General features: G+C 34.9%; 1 pseudogene; it reads left to right on the top strand.

Annotated features, from left to right (window-relative positions):
• The first annotated feature begins 7870 nt into the window (after positions 1-7870).
• LOC104856726 lies at positions 7871-9003 on the top strand (annotated as a pseudogene).
• Positions 9004-17362: the final 8359 nt, after the last annotated feature.

Here is a 17362-nt window from a genome sequence, read left to right as displayed (position 1 = left end):
CTTTACAGTCCTGGGGAATCTCACACTTGTAGGTATGAAATAAGCCTCTGATTGTAAACATGTGGGCTTACTCCCTCTTTCCTTTTACATTGGGTTAGATCATTTTCTTGGTTTTTTTCTAGCAAAATTTAGGAATTTTGTATCTATGCACAAAGGCCTAAGCAGAAAAAAATAACAGCTAGCAAAGCTTAACTGAAGTGTACAGTAGTACCTCAATTTGTGAAATTAATTTGTTCTATGATTCTTGAAAAGATGGTCACATTTTTGTTTGCATGATAAAAATGGCATGGTCATGTTTGCTACCCCATTCAGAGCTTTCCAACAAAAGTATTATTTTATCAAATGCTTCTGTTTGTGAAACAAATTGTTTGCAAAGGAAAGTGTTTGTGACTTGAGGTACCACTGTACACAATAGTAGAGCCATCAGTTTTTACAACTTTTTCAGTATTTTTAAAAGCTTTCATTCTCTATTGCCTTAAACAAAGCACCAGAATTTTTGCTATAATGTAAGTATGAGGAGTAGCACATCCCAAGTGGCCCCCAACTGTTTAAGCACAACCATCAAGTAGCTTAGCAGTGGCTAAAGGAATCTCTCAGTGGGGAGAGTATTTTACCTGACCTCATGGGACTTTCAAAGGGCTTAGTAAAGCCATCAAGTTATTCAACATCCTTTTCCTTATTGAGTTAGTGGGCCCAAATAGGGAAAATCCATCTTGTTTGCTTACATCTATGAAACATACCAACCTCATTCTATGTTCAGTAAGTGATGTTTATTTAGAAAAATACTTGAGTTACGCTATGGACACAATGTGGGATCAAATAGTATCTCTTCTGTATGGGATACAATACTAAGGCGCTAAGACCTGCTTCTCTCTATATAAGGCCCAATCTGATCCATGAGAAATCTCAAGACCAATGCCCCACAGTCCAAAAACTTCACCAGTAGGTCATACCTTTGATTAATTGGAAAGGTTCAATCCTGTGAACTTAAAAATGGAGCATCTTATCCACTATTGAAATACAGTTTGGGTTCTATATAATGGCAAGAGATGGGTATGGGGTAGCAGTTTAAATTATGAGACTATTTATCAGTTAAACCATTTCTGCTTAAAACATAGAAGGTAGAATGAAATCCCAGATTTTCAGGCATTTGTGATACTTTATTTCAGGAAATGTCCAGAAACTATGGTATTTAGAGTTCCCCCTGAGGAAGAGAGAGATTCTGCTAATTATTTCTCATCAGAATTCCCAACTGTCTTTCTGGGGGATATGGGTCTCTCTCGTCTGTTTAATGAAGACAACCGTGCTGGGAAGTATCTTTGATCTCTTCCTTATAGTCTTCAGGCAAGTAAATCAATTTCAGTTCCCTCATGTGATTCAGAAACTCCACTAGAGCATATTGCCACAAACAAACCCAGATTTCCTCAGACCCCTCAACATACTTCTCAGACAGCCTCAAGTTCTACTGGGTGGACACAGAGAGCTTTAAGTCTCATAGGATAAACCCAAAGTGGTTCGGTTTACTCCTCTAATTCACAACTTGTCCTGCCCCAAAGAGAGTCTCAGGTGTGTAAAGAACTGCTTGAATTTAGGTACATTTCCAGTTACAGATGTCCAACAATGCAAAGAATGTCTAGACTACATACCAGAGGACACTAGTAAGTTTGCAGAAAAGTTTCAAACTTGCTTTTGACTTATCATAGTGAAATGTCCAATTCATTTTGGCCCCTTACAGTAGTATCTCAGATGAAAGAAAGAGAATCCTACAAAAGTCCAGGAACTATGTAGATAAAAAATATCCTTTAAGAAGGAAGGAGAGCTTTGGATTTAGCTCCATTGCTTCTGATAATGGTACAGGAAATAATACTGGAGATGAATTACCAAATATTATATATCTCAACATGTTAGCTGTCTGATACGCCCAGCTCATATTCTTTAAAAATCAAAGAATGAATTCTAGAAACCCTAGAGGTTAAGAGTAGGAAGACATTTTTTGATAGGATAGCTCCTGAGAAGCAGGAGGGGACCTGCTTGGGTAGACCAGGGACTCCACTTTATAGAGGAGATTTATAAAACAAAATCCATGTGGGTGCAATGTGGGCCACAGCTGTGATCAATCAATAATGTTAAAAGTGTAGTCACAGTTATGGCTTGTGTCTTCATGTCTCCCCAAAGCCTCATGCAGTCATTGGTTAGTTCTTTTATAAAGTAGGTGAATCTAGAGTGTGTGATGCTGGGATTAAGGGTGCATGATTATCAAACCACTATACATGAGTGACTGATTTGGCACCACCTTAATCCCAGATGTCTGAATAAGGTAAAGGGAACAAAACAAAACTTTAGCTCTTTAGTTGCTTTTGCTAACTTGTGGGCACCATGAACTGTTTCTCTTCTTCAATGCCTGTTTGTAAACCTGCCTTGGATCCAGCCAAGTATGGACTAAAAACCTCTAGAAACTGCGGGCTAAATAAAACCTTTCCCCTTTAACTTTGGATGTCAGGGGTATTTTTCACTCAGCGATGAGAGAAAAGTAATCAACACAGTCACTTAAGTAATAATGGTCCAGGTATGAAACAAGTCATATAACAAGCATGGAAGGAAAGAATGAATACTTCTTCTAAGAGGTCCAGAGGTTTCTGGTCACCCACCCGGGTGGTAAATATCTATCTAGACTTCTTTAGACCCAGTGTTTTTCTTTTGAGGAAATATAAAGGTCTGTTCATCTTTATCTTGAAACTTGGCCTCCAACAGATATGTCTCCAGTTGCAGATGTGGTGTGTTTCACCTTTGTCCTGACTTTACCAAGGATCTAGCCTATCTGCCTACCTATATTATTTTGACCTAACTAAGGTGTCTATAATAATAGGATGACCTGGGTATGATATAAGTATGAGAAGCATGAAAAAGAGACATTTTCAACTAAGCACTTGCTATTGTGCCTCTACACAATAGCTTGCCCTGTGTTGTATGTTTATTTTTGTTTAAATATTTTTCTTCCTTTTTCTCCCCTTTACAAATTTTTTCTAAAAATTAATTTTATTGATATGTTTTAGGTATACAATATAATGACATTAATCATTGGAGATTTGTACCTTTATACAATGTATCTTGATTCTTATTTTTCCACATTCTCCTATGCTCCTTTCAATCCCTCCACCCTTCTTAGTTAAGAAAGACTCTGTTTCCATTTTTTCAATTTCTCAGATTAATTTCATTCCCTTCTTTCCTTCCCCAACCCCTCCCACTTCTCCTTCCCCTTTTCACCTTTTTTCCTATTTCATATTATCTAGAATACATTTTGATCCCTATTTACACTTTCAGTTTTTCACACCAGAGAAACTATTCAGTATTTACACATGTGTCCTATTTACTTCCTTTTCGTCCCCTTTTACTAGGTCCAAACTCTTTCTGTAGAGCCTGTTGTTTCTCAACTTTCTTTTTTCTTATTATTCCTACTTCTAATACATGTGAAACTTTACCATGGTTTATGATTGTTTTGTTCAAGGGTTTGAGGGAGAAAGGATCTTGAAAACACCTCTGAGTGGAGACTACCAGAACCCAGTAATATTAAGGCTTGATGACACATTGTTTCCTTTTGAATAATATTTCCTTATTGTTAAAGCAGCTTTGACTTCTACTAATCTATAGCAGGGTTAGTACTGTGAATATCAAAGAACAGATTATAGGAATTGCCCCAGGCATTCCTATTGCACCTTTTGGGGATACTCTAATTAGATTATCATAAATCTTTTTTTAAAAGATGCTAGTCTTCAAACATTGCTTTTCAAGAAACTCATTAGTTAAAAAAAATCTTTTCATTAGTACATATTTGCAGCAATGCAGTTTGCAATCTTATTGGGCAGTAGGTACATGTACAAAATAGAGCTTATTTCTTTTTTTTTTTTATATTCCCTCCCCTGCCCTCCAACCTCCATCTTTCCTCCAATCAATTCTTTTTCTCCATTTTTGTTTTTGTTCATAATATTAAACTTATATCATGTCTATGATGTGTAATATCTGCATTCATTGAGGTTTTTTAACTTGCTTTTTTTTTTTTTGGTTTTTGAGACAGGGTCTCACTAAGTAGTTGAGACTGACCTGGAACTCACTATGTAGACCAGGCTGGTCTCGGACTCACAGTAATCCACCTGCCTCAGCCTCCCGAGTGCTGGGGTTACAGGTGTGCACCACCACACCCGGATAACTTGCTTTAATAGTACAGACTTTCAACTCATTATAATTTCTTTCTTTCTTTTTCTTTTTTTGGTACTGGTGATCGACCTTGGGACCTTGTGCTTGTGAGGCAGGCAGTGGCACAACGGAGCTAAATCCCTGGCCCTCTGTAAAAGCATACCTTTATTCTACTTATTTTCCCTTTCCCTACCCCTCTCCTCACACCCACATTCTCTAAGACCACTTCTCATTTGCAAGAGATCTATCCCTTTGCTGCTTTCTATCTATCCTTTATTGTGCAATTTTTTGGGTAGTGTTCTGTCATTGATCTCTCTTGAGGGCGACCAGAGACCCCCGAGAGCACTCCCTTTTAAAGACAGAAAAGGAGACAGCCTAGGGAATGAACAGCATTTTATTCCTTTTTCTATGCTGCTCGACAATCCTTTATCTGTGAAATCAGGTTTTATACTTTTCTAGACAGGCAGTCTATCATCACTAAACTTGTGATCCTTAGTTTACGTTTTAACTCCTAGAGAAACACCATTGGCATTTTTGCATGTCTCGGCCTCTGTTTGCCAAGTCACACATCAAAGAGTACACTGAAGACCCTATCCTTATCAGATAGTACTGAGAAAGCAGGATGGCATCATTATTGACAGTGGCCACTGATTTACCTCAATCAACTCAGCCATCTGTGAAACCATTTCTTCCTCACTATCTGTGGAGTCATCAGGTCACGGGGTCTCTGAGTTTGAACAATAGTTACTGAGAGAACTAGGGACACATATTTTTCTCTGCCAGTGATGTTTTACAAAGCATTTTCTATCAGCTATAATTCCCTTCATATAATTCCCTTTATAATTTCCCACAGTTTTACCTCAAATGAGAGGTACCATACAGTATGTAAGCATCTGTGTCTGAATTATTTCACACAACATTATATTTTAGGTGAATACAGTTTTCTCCAAGTGTCTCAAATTTATTCTTTTTAGCCAAGATGTATTGCATTTTACAAATGTCATATTTTTTATTCAATCATCTGTCAATGAGTATACAGGCTACTTCCCAAATTTAATTTTAATTAATTGTGCTGCTATAAACATTGCTATAAACATCGTTATTCATTTGTTGCTATAGTATGATTGCTATACTCAGGGTTTGCAAGGGAATAGATTTAATACAGGACACATAATTTATATGATTATTTTATAATCTTCACCAAAAATGTCAAATGCAGAGGAGATGAATAGACCTGTCCACCTACTGGAGACTCAGTGAATCCAACTGATGGCCTGGGTCCCATGGCAATGTCCTGCAAAAGTCAAGGTAAAGGTGTAGTGCCACAGCATTGTCTCAAGCAAGTCCTTTTAGAGGATCTGCACTGTGAGGGCTCAAAAACCAGTGTTGGAAGCTACTGTGCCAGTGGGATGAAAGATTCATGCTATCAGGCTGAGGGATCTACACTGTAGCCTGGTAGCAACACTAAAGGTGAAGATCAGATCTCCCCTGATAAAAACAGCAGCCATTCCCAGTGACAGGAGGTGAGACCCTCTGACTTTGAGAACATCTGAATTGACATCATGAGTTTCTCCAAGAAAATCAATAGTAAATGATCTTCCTCTCCAGTTCTTTTTTATGACATTGGCAACAATCCTCACTTGGGTCTTCCATGCCCAGAACTGCTCTGATCAGTTCAGTTGGGTATTCCAAGCTGACTACTAGTTAATCTACCATAGGTAGATCTTTGGGGAAAATAGCTAGGAGGGAGATAACTGGATCATATGGAATTTCTAATTTTAGTTCTTTGAGAAAGTTCTATACTGATTCCCATAATGGCTGCACTAGTTTATATTTCCACTAACAATGTAGAAGGGTTCGTTTTTCACCATACCCAAGCCAAAATGTGTTATTTTTTCATTCCTTGATGAATGCCATTCTCTCTTGTGTAAGGTGGCAACTTAACTTGACTATTAATGAACTATCAAAAAAGGATGCACATGAAAAGGAATTATTTCATAGATATCCTAAGATTATTTGGATGGACTGCATCTAGAAATAACTCCTTTTCATGGCATTTTTGCGTGATGGTCTGTTAATAGTCAAGAAGCTGTTATCTTGTGGACTTAATGTCAAGTGAATTTCATTTGCTTTATCAGGTGAAATAACCAAATATTTAGTGTAATGACTTAGTTCAATTACTTTTTGGAATTGCTTCAGTTTTGTGTTGAACCATCAAATTGACTCGCCTTCTTTCCCATAAATTGTAAACACCTTTTTTCATTTTGTTAAGTAAATTTACATGATATAAATTCAGAGAGGCCCATGCATTTACAGGAATCATCATTTTAAGAAATTGATTTTATTCAAATAAGTAAAATATAACTTCACTGAAAAGCCTTGATGTTAGGAAGAGAGACGGACTATAGGAATTCTACACATTCCTTATAATAAGAGGTTTATGCCTCTGCTCCCTTCATCTTTAATAGGGGCAAACACACGGGACGCTACTTTTAATTTTTGTTTTGGTATTTACTCTTGCTTAGTTATTTAATTACAGTAATAGTCAATTTTAAATGCACAGTATGATGACTTTTGGTAATTGTATATAAGTACATAACTAATAAACTAGTAAATACAATGAATTTGTGGTGACCAAGGAAATGCAAAGTGTAAGGGTACAAAGTTTGGGCACTAAAATAAAATATGACAATGTGGAGATTTACAGTGGCAGGGCCCACTCTGGCCTAGCCCTGAGGTCCTGAGGCCCACGCAGGGTAGGTGGGTAAGCATAATGACACATATGGAGGATAAAAGGAGGGATAAAGGAACCCTGAGATGGAGCGCGAGGAGCTGTGCCTTGACTTTACCAAGCACCATGCCTTCACCCAGAAGTTCAGCAGAACTAGAACTGTGGCAGTTGAAGTTAGGAAGCAGATCTCTGGACAATACAGTGGTTCTCTACAACTGCTCAAAAACCTCAACATTTTTGGAAGTATCTCCCATCGCACCACAGAATCCCTTACTGAAGCAGTGGATCCCGTGGATTTGGAAGATTACCTCATCACGACCTCATTACTCATCCTTTAGCTGTGGATTCTGTGCCTTTGAAGAATTACACCGAATTTCCTCCAGATGATATTGAGTTGTCTATAGTCCTAGGGAATGAAGAACCCTCCTTTCAGGTGTGCCTGAGGAAAGTGAATGGACCCACTTACAGAATGTATAAGAAGTTATACAGAAGACCAGGCAGTTGTGATCAGAAAATATCATACACTGGGAAAAGGATTTAATCCCAATATATTAGGTAAGCAGAAGAAAGGCAAAAAGGTTTGCCAAAGCAAGTCTTCGAATCTGATGAAGCTCCAGATGGCAACAACTACCACGATGAGCAAGATGATCTCAAAAGACATTCAATATCAATAGATAATATTCCAAGGGAAAGCTGGGCCTGCAGCATCTTTGACTTGAAAACCCCATTTTCTAATACATTGCTTTCTAACTTACTTGATCAAACTCCAAATAAAGAAATAGATTATCAGAATGATTAAAGGAAACCAAATCGTCACAAGGAACTTTTTGCTTTGCATCCATCACCATATGAGGAAGAACGAATAGAATGGCCTCTCACACCCACTGGGAAATTTTAGAGTTTCCTGCTGGAGATGTCTGTGTACCAAACACTACTTATAGTTTGAAAATGGTGTCCTCACTGAACAAGCCCTCTCTAGATGCTGAGAAAAATGAATTTTACAGCCAGAGACTGAAACCAGAAGACCATGATAAATCAAAACTCCTCACTGTTCCTGATGGTTAGAAGGAACCAGCTTTTTCTAAAGAGAACAATCCCAGAGCACTTCTGGACGAGAGCAGTTTTGGAACTTTGTTCCCTAAATGGAGAGATTTACTTGGAAAAGTGGTGGCCTTTGGCTCAGAAGGCCTTGAATGCACATCACATTAATGCAAACTTGGACCTAATTGAGCACAGCATGAGTTTACGACAAAGAAGATTCATACATCATCATCAGGGTTAGAGATCTAATAAAACTATTAGCAAGAAGTGTTTCATTTGAACAGGCAGTACAAATTCTTCAGTATGATGTCATATGTAACATCATTAAAATAGGTTCTTTAGTAAGAAATAAAGAAAGATTCATAAAAAGAAGATAATGACTTACTGGTCTCAAAGGATCTACTTTGAAGGCATTGGAATTCCTAACAAACTGTTGTTACGTTATGGTTCGGGCAAATACAGTTTCAGCCATTGAACCTTTCAGTGGCTTAAAAGAGGTTCAAAATATAGTTCTAGATACCATTAAAAATATTCATCAAATTTATAATATGAAACCTTAATGATTAAATGAAAGTTGACAAAAAGATTCTGAATTACTACGACAGAGTTGGGAAAGAGTTTTGCTACAGCTCAAGTACAAATATGTGAATAAATGCAAAGAACCAAATAAGAAAACTGTTAAGAAAGAGCATTCACCATTTCCACCACTACAGCCAGGAAGTCAGATTGACAGAGAATTGGCTAGTGGTGAATACTTTTTGAAGAAAAATTAGAAGAAACTACAGAATATGGAAGCAATAAAGGCTAAACAAGCAGAAGCTCTCAGTAAAAGACAAGAGGAAAGAAATAAAGTGTTTATTTACCCTAAAGAAAAGCCAGTTGCAAAACCTAAGGAAGCTTCTACTGAAAGTAATATTGATGCGGCTACCATAAAGGAAAAGGGTAAGAAAGAAAAGAATGAGCATCTTGGAGCCCTTTCAGCTGAAGAAGTTGAGTTTAAGCTGGAAGTAGATAAAAAGAAAAAGAAGAAAAAAAAGTAACATAAAAAAACAGACTTTGAACTGTTAATTGATGAATCTACCTCATTTTCTAAAGGATTTTGAGAAACAGGGCATTAGTTGTCCTATAGTACTCTGATTACTTTTTTCTGAGTTTCATTTGTTCATAAAATAGAACATTTATAAATATAAATTATTTTTTAAAATTTGTGTCTGATAGTCTTTGGGGATCTACTGTTTAAATTACTCAAATTAGAAAGAACTTAGTCATATGTTTATTCTGACGTCAGTAAAAAACTATAAGAATTGGAATTTCTACAAAAAATATGACAATGTGAGACAATGTCACTCCTGTGGAAGATCTCTTTGCTATTTCAAAATTGTTATATATTAGTCAGCTACATGTTACTGGAGTCTAGAAATGAGCTTTCTATGTAAACTATATTTGACTACTGTCTGGACACACAGATGTCTCTCTTTCCTAAGATAACCTACTCTAAGTTTTTATATTGCTTTCCCCCACACATTTCATTAGTATTAAAGAAAATCCTCAGAGAAATATTATTCAATATTAATATGCTTTTTATTTGTTTCATGATAATTTGGTTTATAATCATCTATATGCATCACTTGAGTTTCTGTAAAAGCTAAGCCAAAAACAAACAATGACAGTTTATGGCTGGAAATCATGACAAAAAATCAACAAAATGTAATTACATATGGAGGCTTTATAGTGCTATACCAATTTTTTATAACAAATCCTGAGCAAGACCTTTGGTCTTTATAATATTCTTTCCAGAAAATCAAGAATATTAGGTAAATTATATCCTCACTAGTCCCTTAATAAAAACTAGACCGTATTGCTATTAGGTTATACATAAAATAATTTCACTTAAAAGATAGGCAAAAATGATCAATAAGAATATTTTCAATAAAACATCAACTAGTATAAAAATAGAATAAGATTATTTATAAACGAATCATGGTCAGCTCATATTTCTAAAAGTTAAGGGGAATTGGATCAATTGAACTTCTGCTGTAAGCTTTCTGCTTTAAGTCAAAATTACCCAGAATTTATGGAAATAAACATTATGGAGGATACTTTCTTTAGTAAAAGACAAAGATAATTGTAATTCTAAAGGACAAGAATTTTTGTTTGTTTTTAATGATGATATTGTTAAGATAATTGAAAAGATAGCTGTTTGTAAATAGAATCAAAGCCTGACAAGCAAAGTTTTCCCAAAAAACAATTTAGGCTTTAATTAGCTTCTGGTTCAATTTAAATGCAGCTACCGGGTAGTTTCAGTAACAACACTGTTATTTTTTAATTTTTACATGCTGGTTGTATGGTCATAATAATTTTCTAGGTTTATTTCAGATACCGTCTTTATTGTAGATTAGGTATGTGGGACCCATTTTAAAGCCTCTTCTGTTCAAAATAAAACATCATGCCCCTGACCTCTTTTTCCCAAGGGCAGTTTAGCAAAACTTCTGTTGCTTTTTTCCTTAGAGATACACTAGAAAATTTTTACTAAGTGATATTGACTAGGACTAGATTAATCAGACAAATTAATCTTTATGTTAGTGTTAATAAGTTAAGGGGTTGTTCTCTGCAAAGAAGAAAATAATAGTCACAGCCAAGTTAGAATACACTAGCACATATGAAAAGTGCTTCTTGATGAAATTTAAGGCAGTACGATAGTCTTGTGAAGGAATATTTAGAGCCCACATTACTTCCTCAAGCACACTATGTATACCTTATTATAAAATTGGCTCTATTCAGTTATGGGTATTCTTCATTTTCAGTCCTGCCTCTTAGCACAGTGAATCCATTGTAATGTTAGCGGGTAAATTTGTGGTCTGGTAAATGCAAGAGAAAGCAGTTCCAACTAGTTCTTCTTATTTCAATAGTATTCTCTTATATAACCTTGGGAATTTGGAAATACTCTAAAAAATGTGACAAGGTTCAATCTTGACTGAGTTTGGATTTTAAGAGTTAAGCAAGAGACTTGTTTTCTAGAAATATTTAAATTTTGAATAAACATTCTGATTCTCCTTTTGAGAAAGTATGTTATTTTAGTAAAAATCACATTTTACACTTCCATGGAGCTTAACAGCATAATGTAACTTCTCATAAGCATTATTCAATTTGTAATTCACAATAGGCCAATGAGTTAGACAAGATAGAAACACTCATTTCTACATAACACTTAAAACTTTCAAGTGATTTCTCCAAGTTTGCCCAGTTATTTAGTGCCAAAATGAAGGCACATTTTTCAGGTGGTATTTTTGGCTAAAAGGGAATTGTCATTTTCCCTATATCACTTAGCCATTCAGTATAATTTGACACGTATGTAGTAAATAGAGTTAACTTTTGGTTAAAGTGCTTCTCAATAGAGGATGCTTGACTTCACATTTCCTCTATTTCTTACTCCTAAAAGAAGATAGTCCTTTTGTAGAAATCATAACAAACTGAGGTTTTGGCAATCATATTTATTGGATGAAAGTTAAAAAGGCAATACCAGCAATAAACTAGTGATCCAGGTTTTTTCCTTTGTGATACAATATATTCAGAAATGTGGGTATTTACAAATTATTGACAGGCCTTTGTTTTTTATTATCTTGATATAAAATTTGCATTAGTTTCAGAACTCTGTGTAGTAACTTGGAAGTGGAGACATTTTAATAATTTCTCCAGGAGGTATTTCTTTATTGCACATATTCTGATAGGAAGAAAACAAAATAATGTAATAGAACCGGGAATGCTGGTGTTGTGGATAGAAATTGATATTATTTTAGATAGGATATTTGGTGACCATTGGCCTGAGGGGGATAGAGGGAGAGTTCCTCCAGGATGGCACATTTTTTTGAGTGGCACTATTAACCAAAAGGAAAACTATATTGTAAAATTTACTCAGTTTTAACATGATGATGAAGATTCAAGTACCTTGAAAAATGAATATTATATCTGCAGTTTATTATGCTCTTAAATTTTTATCTCATTTTTTACTAAATGCACTCTTTACCACATTTGTAAGGTTTTGTAAACAATTCTATAAAAATATTATTACTAATGTGGTAAATAGTATTTCTTAACTCACATCAGTTAAATATTATCATAATTTATTCCATATCATAATGGTTCTTTCTATATTTGATGTTAAACTAAGTTTTTCTATGTGTATCTTAAATCAGTAGCATCTCCAGCTACATGACTGATAAACATATGAACTGTATTTAATCGTTCTCATGTACGTGACCACTGCTTAAGTCACTCAGTGGAATTTGTGTATAATGGTCACATGATTAGAGACACTACTGTGTTCAATCACTTTATTGACCAATGAGAGAGCCTGGAATACAAACAGCATATGTGCAGTAGTTTTTGTTCCTGTAAACATATTTTCCTAGCTGTAAGATGCTGTAAAATTTTGCAGCATAATTATGTTAAACTATATAGTTAATATAGTGACTAAATTTACACAAAATTATCTTAATTTTTTTCTTCAGGTCATTTAATTTTCTAATTTAAGCAACACTGTAGAGTAGTATATATTTATTAAATCTACATTTTTCTCTATACAACAATTTACTTTTCTATTGACATAGATTGAAACAATCAGATATGTTGGAGGGTGGTAAATTGAAGGATCACCCTGAGAGGCAAGAAATTTAGCTACTTGACAGCTTCTTGGAAAAGGTGATATTTGACGTAAGCTTTGAGCGTTGAAGAGTGGGAATAGTATTCCAGTCAAATAAAACAGCAAGCAGGAAGGTTCTGAGGCTGAAACCCATTTGATATGTTCCTGAAACAGGACAGTGTGATAAGGAGAGTGAGGCCACAAAAGAATGGTAATATATAAAATTTGAGAAGGATCTTGTGGACAGGTAACATAGGGGCATGTTTGGGCCTTATTTTCAGAGCAATAAATAGGCATGGTGATGCATACCTATAATCCCAGCACTTTGAGAACCTAAGGCAGGAGTGCTGCAAGTTCAACCCCATTCTAGGCAACTTAGTAATTTAAGGAGATCCTCTCAAAATAGATTTTCAATAGTTCTGGTTATGTATCTCAGTTGATGTATCTCTGGGTTTAACACTCAGTACTGGAAAAAAAGTGACAGGAAATCATAACATGATTTTTGAAGAGTGATGGCATATTTGGAAGCTACTCTCAATATCTCTTTGTATTACGTGAAAACAACCTTCTAAATATTTTTGGAATTAAAACATATGTTGCAAAATGTGATGTGATGCCATCATAAACTTGGCTTTACTTGAGCCTAGGAACCTACATCTCCATCACCACTCATATTGGTGAGTCTGGATAATTTTCCCTGAAAATGAGTGATTTCTTTCTGCAGGTTTCTGAAGTGTCTAAATCCACTCTTGTAAAATATTTCATTTTTGTAATTACTTCCTGGTAGCAGGGTGAATCTGTATTTAAAGGTAAGTATGATATACTCACAGAAGAATATGAAATTGTTAGAAGCTACTTTATTCTTTGGTTCTAGAATTGTAAATGTCAGTATTGTATTGGAAAATAATAGAAAAACTTGCATAAATATTTTAATACAAAAAATTTTGAAACATCATTAAATTAATACAAGTTACCCTTGGCCTCTTCAATTACAAGAGGTACTAAGCAAGGTGGCCATTAACTTCCAGGCATTTATTATTTAAAAACTATTTTGCCAGAAGGAAGAAAAACTCTAAATATTAGTTATAACAGACAAAATATTTATTTTGCTATTTTGAGATAAAAAGGTAACATTCTGTATCATAAAGATATTTCACTTTTCACATTTTTAAAGATTTCCTTTGTAAAACATAAAAGCTTTTTCTCTCTAGAAAATAATGTTAACTTGTACTGAAATTTAAAGCAGACAGAAAGACAGACACAAATATTCACATTCAATGTACTTTCAAATTGCTTTTTTCTTTTGATTCAGATTATTAACAATGGTCATAGAAAAATTCTTTCTGATAGCTACAGGGATATAGAGTACTTTCAATGAAAAGTTTTCCTTTCAGTTGCATTCTAAAGTTCAATTTAATTTTATTTGACATTTTGTCCATCATAGTATGAAAGTCTCTTTTTAATGTCCTTTCATAGAGTGAAAGAATGGTTTTCTTCTTTTAGGCTACTGCCGTGTTCTTTACTGTTTGAAAGGAAACCAAAGTTATATTCTTATTATTCTTTTTGCTTAGCCTCCAAGTGAAAGGCTTAGCAAGATTGGGAATTGATAGCAGTTGGATTAAGAGATGTCTTCAATTCACAAGTAGCTTTGTACGTGCAGTTGTTCAGCCTTAGTGATGACCTTGAGTTATGATTTTCTTACTTCTTTTGTTGGTAGAAAAATTTCTCACTGATATACCGGTTTCTACTTCAAGGATGTTTTTGTTCATGGAAATTACATATATTGGTAAGGAGGGAAAAAGATAATGTTTGCTTCTTACACAATAATTCTTGCTTCTAGAAAGCTGGAAGGAAATTTATTCATAGTCTGAATATAGCTATCTGTGAAGTGATGAAAAGAGGACCATATCTGAGTGCTACCAGGTGCTGAGCACTGTATTAGAGGATTTACATATGCTGTGTCATACTTATAGCAATTTTTTGAAGAAGATAGTAGTATGTCCATTCACTGAAGCTGAAATAATTATATTTATCTACATCGTTTGTGTGTGTGTGTGGTACTGGGGATCAAACTCAGGTCCTTGTGCTTTCGAGGCAGGCTCCAGAACCACTGAGCTAAATCCCCAGCCCTTGACCACGAATTTTAATGAAAATCTTCCCATGCTGTATTATATAGAATTAATGTTTTTATGTTATGGGATGGTTAGGAATTTAGCAATCAGCATATTTGTACCTTGTCTCATTCCTAATCACCAATGTTTGCATTTGGGGCCGTGCATCTTCTTAAGTGTATCATAGCAGTGTTACTGGTATATCTTAATGGAGTAAGAGGGGTTGGTTGTCTGAGTCACTCCTGACCATGTACATACAAAACACCTGTGAAACACTTAATAGTAAAAACAGTATCTATCATTTGTTCAGCACTTATCATGCACCACATACTCTGTTAAGAATTTTTAAAATATCATCTTATTTTGTGCTCACAACTATCCCAAGAATGAGACACATAATATTGTTGTACCATTTCAAAAAATAGGAACACAAATAGCTTAAGTGACTTAGGCAAGCTCATGGAGCTGTTAAGTAGGAGAACCAGAATTGTCTCTACAAACTATAATCAATGTACTATACTGCCTGTTGTATAAGAGATGGGGCACAAAAGGAAGAAAAATCCAAGCATAATAGAATATACTACATGTGTTAATTAGGTTGGAGCATGATCTTGATGGATTTAGCATTCACCTGAGAGATTGGTGGAACACACTTCCAGGTATGTTTGAGTGTGTCTTAGAATTATGTCCTCGGGATCTATAACTGGTCCATTTCTTCTTCCTTTCTGGCATTCTTTCCCTACTGTGCTTTCTGGCCCCCATGAGCTAAGCAGCTTTCACCATCCATGCTCTTCCACCACAATATTTCTGCCTTGGAACTAGCTGACCGTGGGTTGAATTCCTTAAAATTTTAAGTCAAATTAAAACTCTCTTCCTTGTCCCTGGAATGGGGTATTAAATGTCAGGTTGGAGTGAGAACATGGAAACATCGTGATCATAATGTTCATTCATTCATTCAGTAGTCAATGCATTTTTGTCCAGTGGCCCCAACTCCATTCTTCACTAAGAGAGCAGAGCTTAATCAAACAGAAGTGGCCTCTGCTTTCATTTATTTCAAATCTCTTGGGGAGAGCAATAATAAAGTGACCATAAACTGAAAAGTGCTATGAGACTTTCATGATTTAATGAGAACATAAAATGGGATCTATCTTAAAGAAATCTGTAAATATTTCACCAAAGAAGTAATATTTGAGCCAGATAAGAATGGGAGAGGAAATGCATTACTCCATGAAAGTGAGAAGGATGTGAAATTAATGTTCTAGGCAGAGAAAATTGGTAATATGTAGAGATTTAGACACAGTACTAGGATATATGAGATTAGATAGAGGTAGAGACCAAATTGTGGAGGTCAGTATAGGTCATATTAAAATTTTAGATCGTTATCTCAAGAGCAATTCAAAACCTGGGGCAAATTGAATATGATAGGAAAAAAACTGCTGAAACAATGAAACATATACCATTTTTGGACTTCATATAAACATATAAATAATTCAGACAAAATACATATGACATAATATGTCCTTTTATTAGGGTTGCTTAAATGGGATCATGATTTTTACAGTCCATACTAATGTGCATAATGAAAATAAATGGATTATACTTATATCTTTGACATACTATGTGATTTTTTTGTGTGGTTCAGGAAGGCTTTGGATGGCAGAGAGGAAGTTAGTGATCCATAGACCATTATATTTTCTAGTGAAGCTATTGAATATAGGTTATATAGCGTAAGTGGGAGTATGAATGATGTAACATTTCACTAGGAAGAAGAAAAGAACGTCAATCAAGTCACTCAGCGAACTGACTCACATGTCAGCAAAATATTACATGCATACCTAAACCAACAATGAAGGATTGTATAGGCTTCAGCCTTAACCACTACATTTATATGGAGCAAAAGCTATCATATACTATAAGAGTATGTCTTAATTCCAGACTTAATTTGATGAAATAGTGGGTATAGAAAACAGTATTTGTCAGTCTGGCTATATAGTGGACAATGTATCATATTGGTCAAATGTGAAGGATTTGGGTCAATTTTCCAGATTTGAATTGTGGTTTTCTAGATACATGACATGGTCTCTTTCATACATTAGTTTACCTCTCTGTATATCAATTTCTTCACTTTTAAAATAGCATTTTCTTCATAGAGTGTTAAGAATTCAATTATTTAACATATATACATTGTGTAAAACACTGTTTGACACTTAGAGACACTAACTAATTTTAGCTATTTTTTGGGGGGGCATACCAGGGATCGAACTCAGGACCTTGCACTTGATAGCTACTGTTATTTTATCTTCATGAAACAGAGTTTATGCTTATTCTCAGGCATAAAGTGACCAAGCTACTGAATTTTGTGGTTCTTTTTCATTTTGAGAGGCTTTATATTATGTGGGCTTCAGCTCTGATTGTTCAATTTCTCATAACATGAAGATGTTCAGAAGCAGTAAAATATTTTTGCTTCATTTTGTTGTCATTATCATCACTATGGCCTTAGAAAAAAAACCTTTATGTGCAAAGGTTTGAAAGTTGTATAGGTTTCAAAATCAATTGAAAATTTTAATTATTTGGTTTGCTTTTAAAACTCTATAGTTTTGATTTTTTAAAAATATTACTGTTCCTTTGGAAATGAGGATAAATGCATAA

The sequence above is a fragment of the Fukomys damarensis genome, unplaced genomic scaffold (assembly GCF_012274545.1).
Source record: "Fukomys damarensis isolate Sample0158 unplaced genomic scaffold, DMR_v1.0_HiC HiC_scaffold_39, whole genome shotgun sequence".
NCBI classification, from domain to species: domain Eukaryota; kingdom Metazoa; phylum Chordata; class Mammalia; order Rodentia; family Bathyergidae; genus Fukomys; species Fukomys damarensis.
This window is presented reverse-complemented; position numbering and strand designations above follow the sequence as displayed.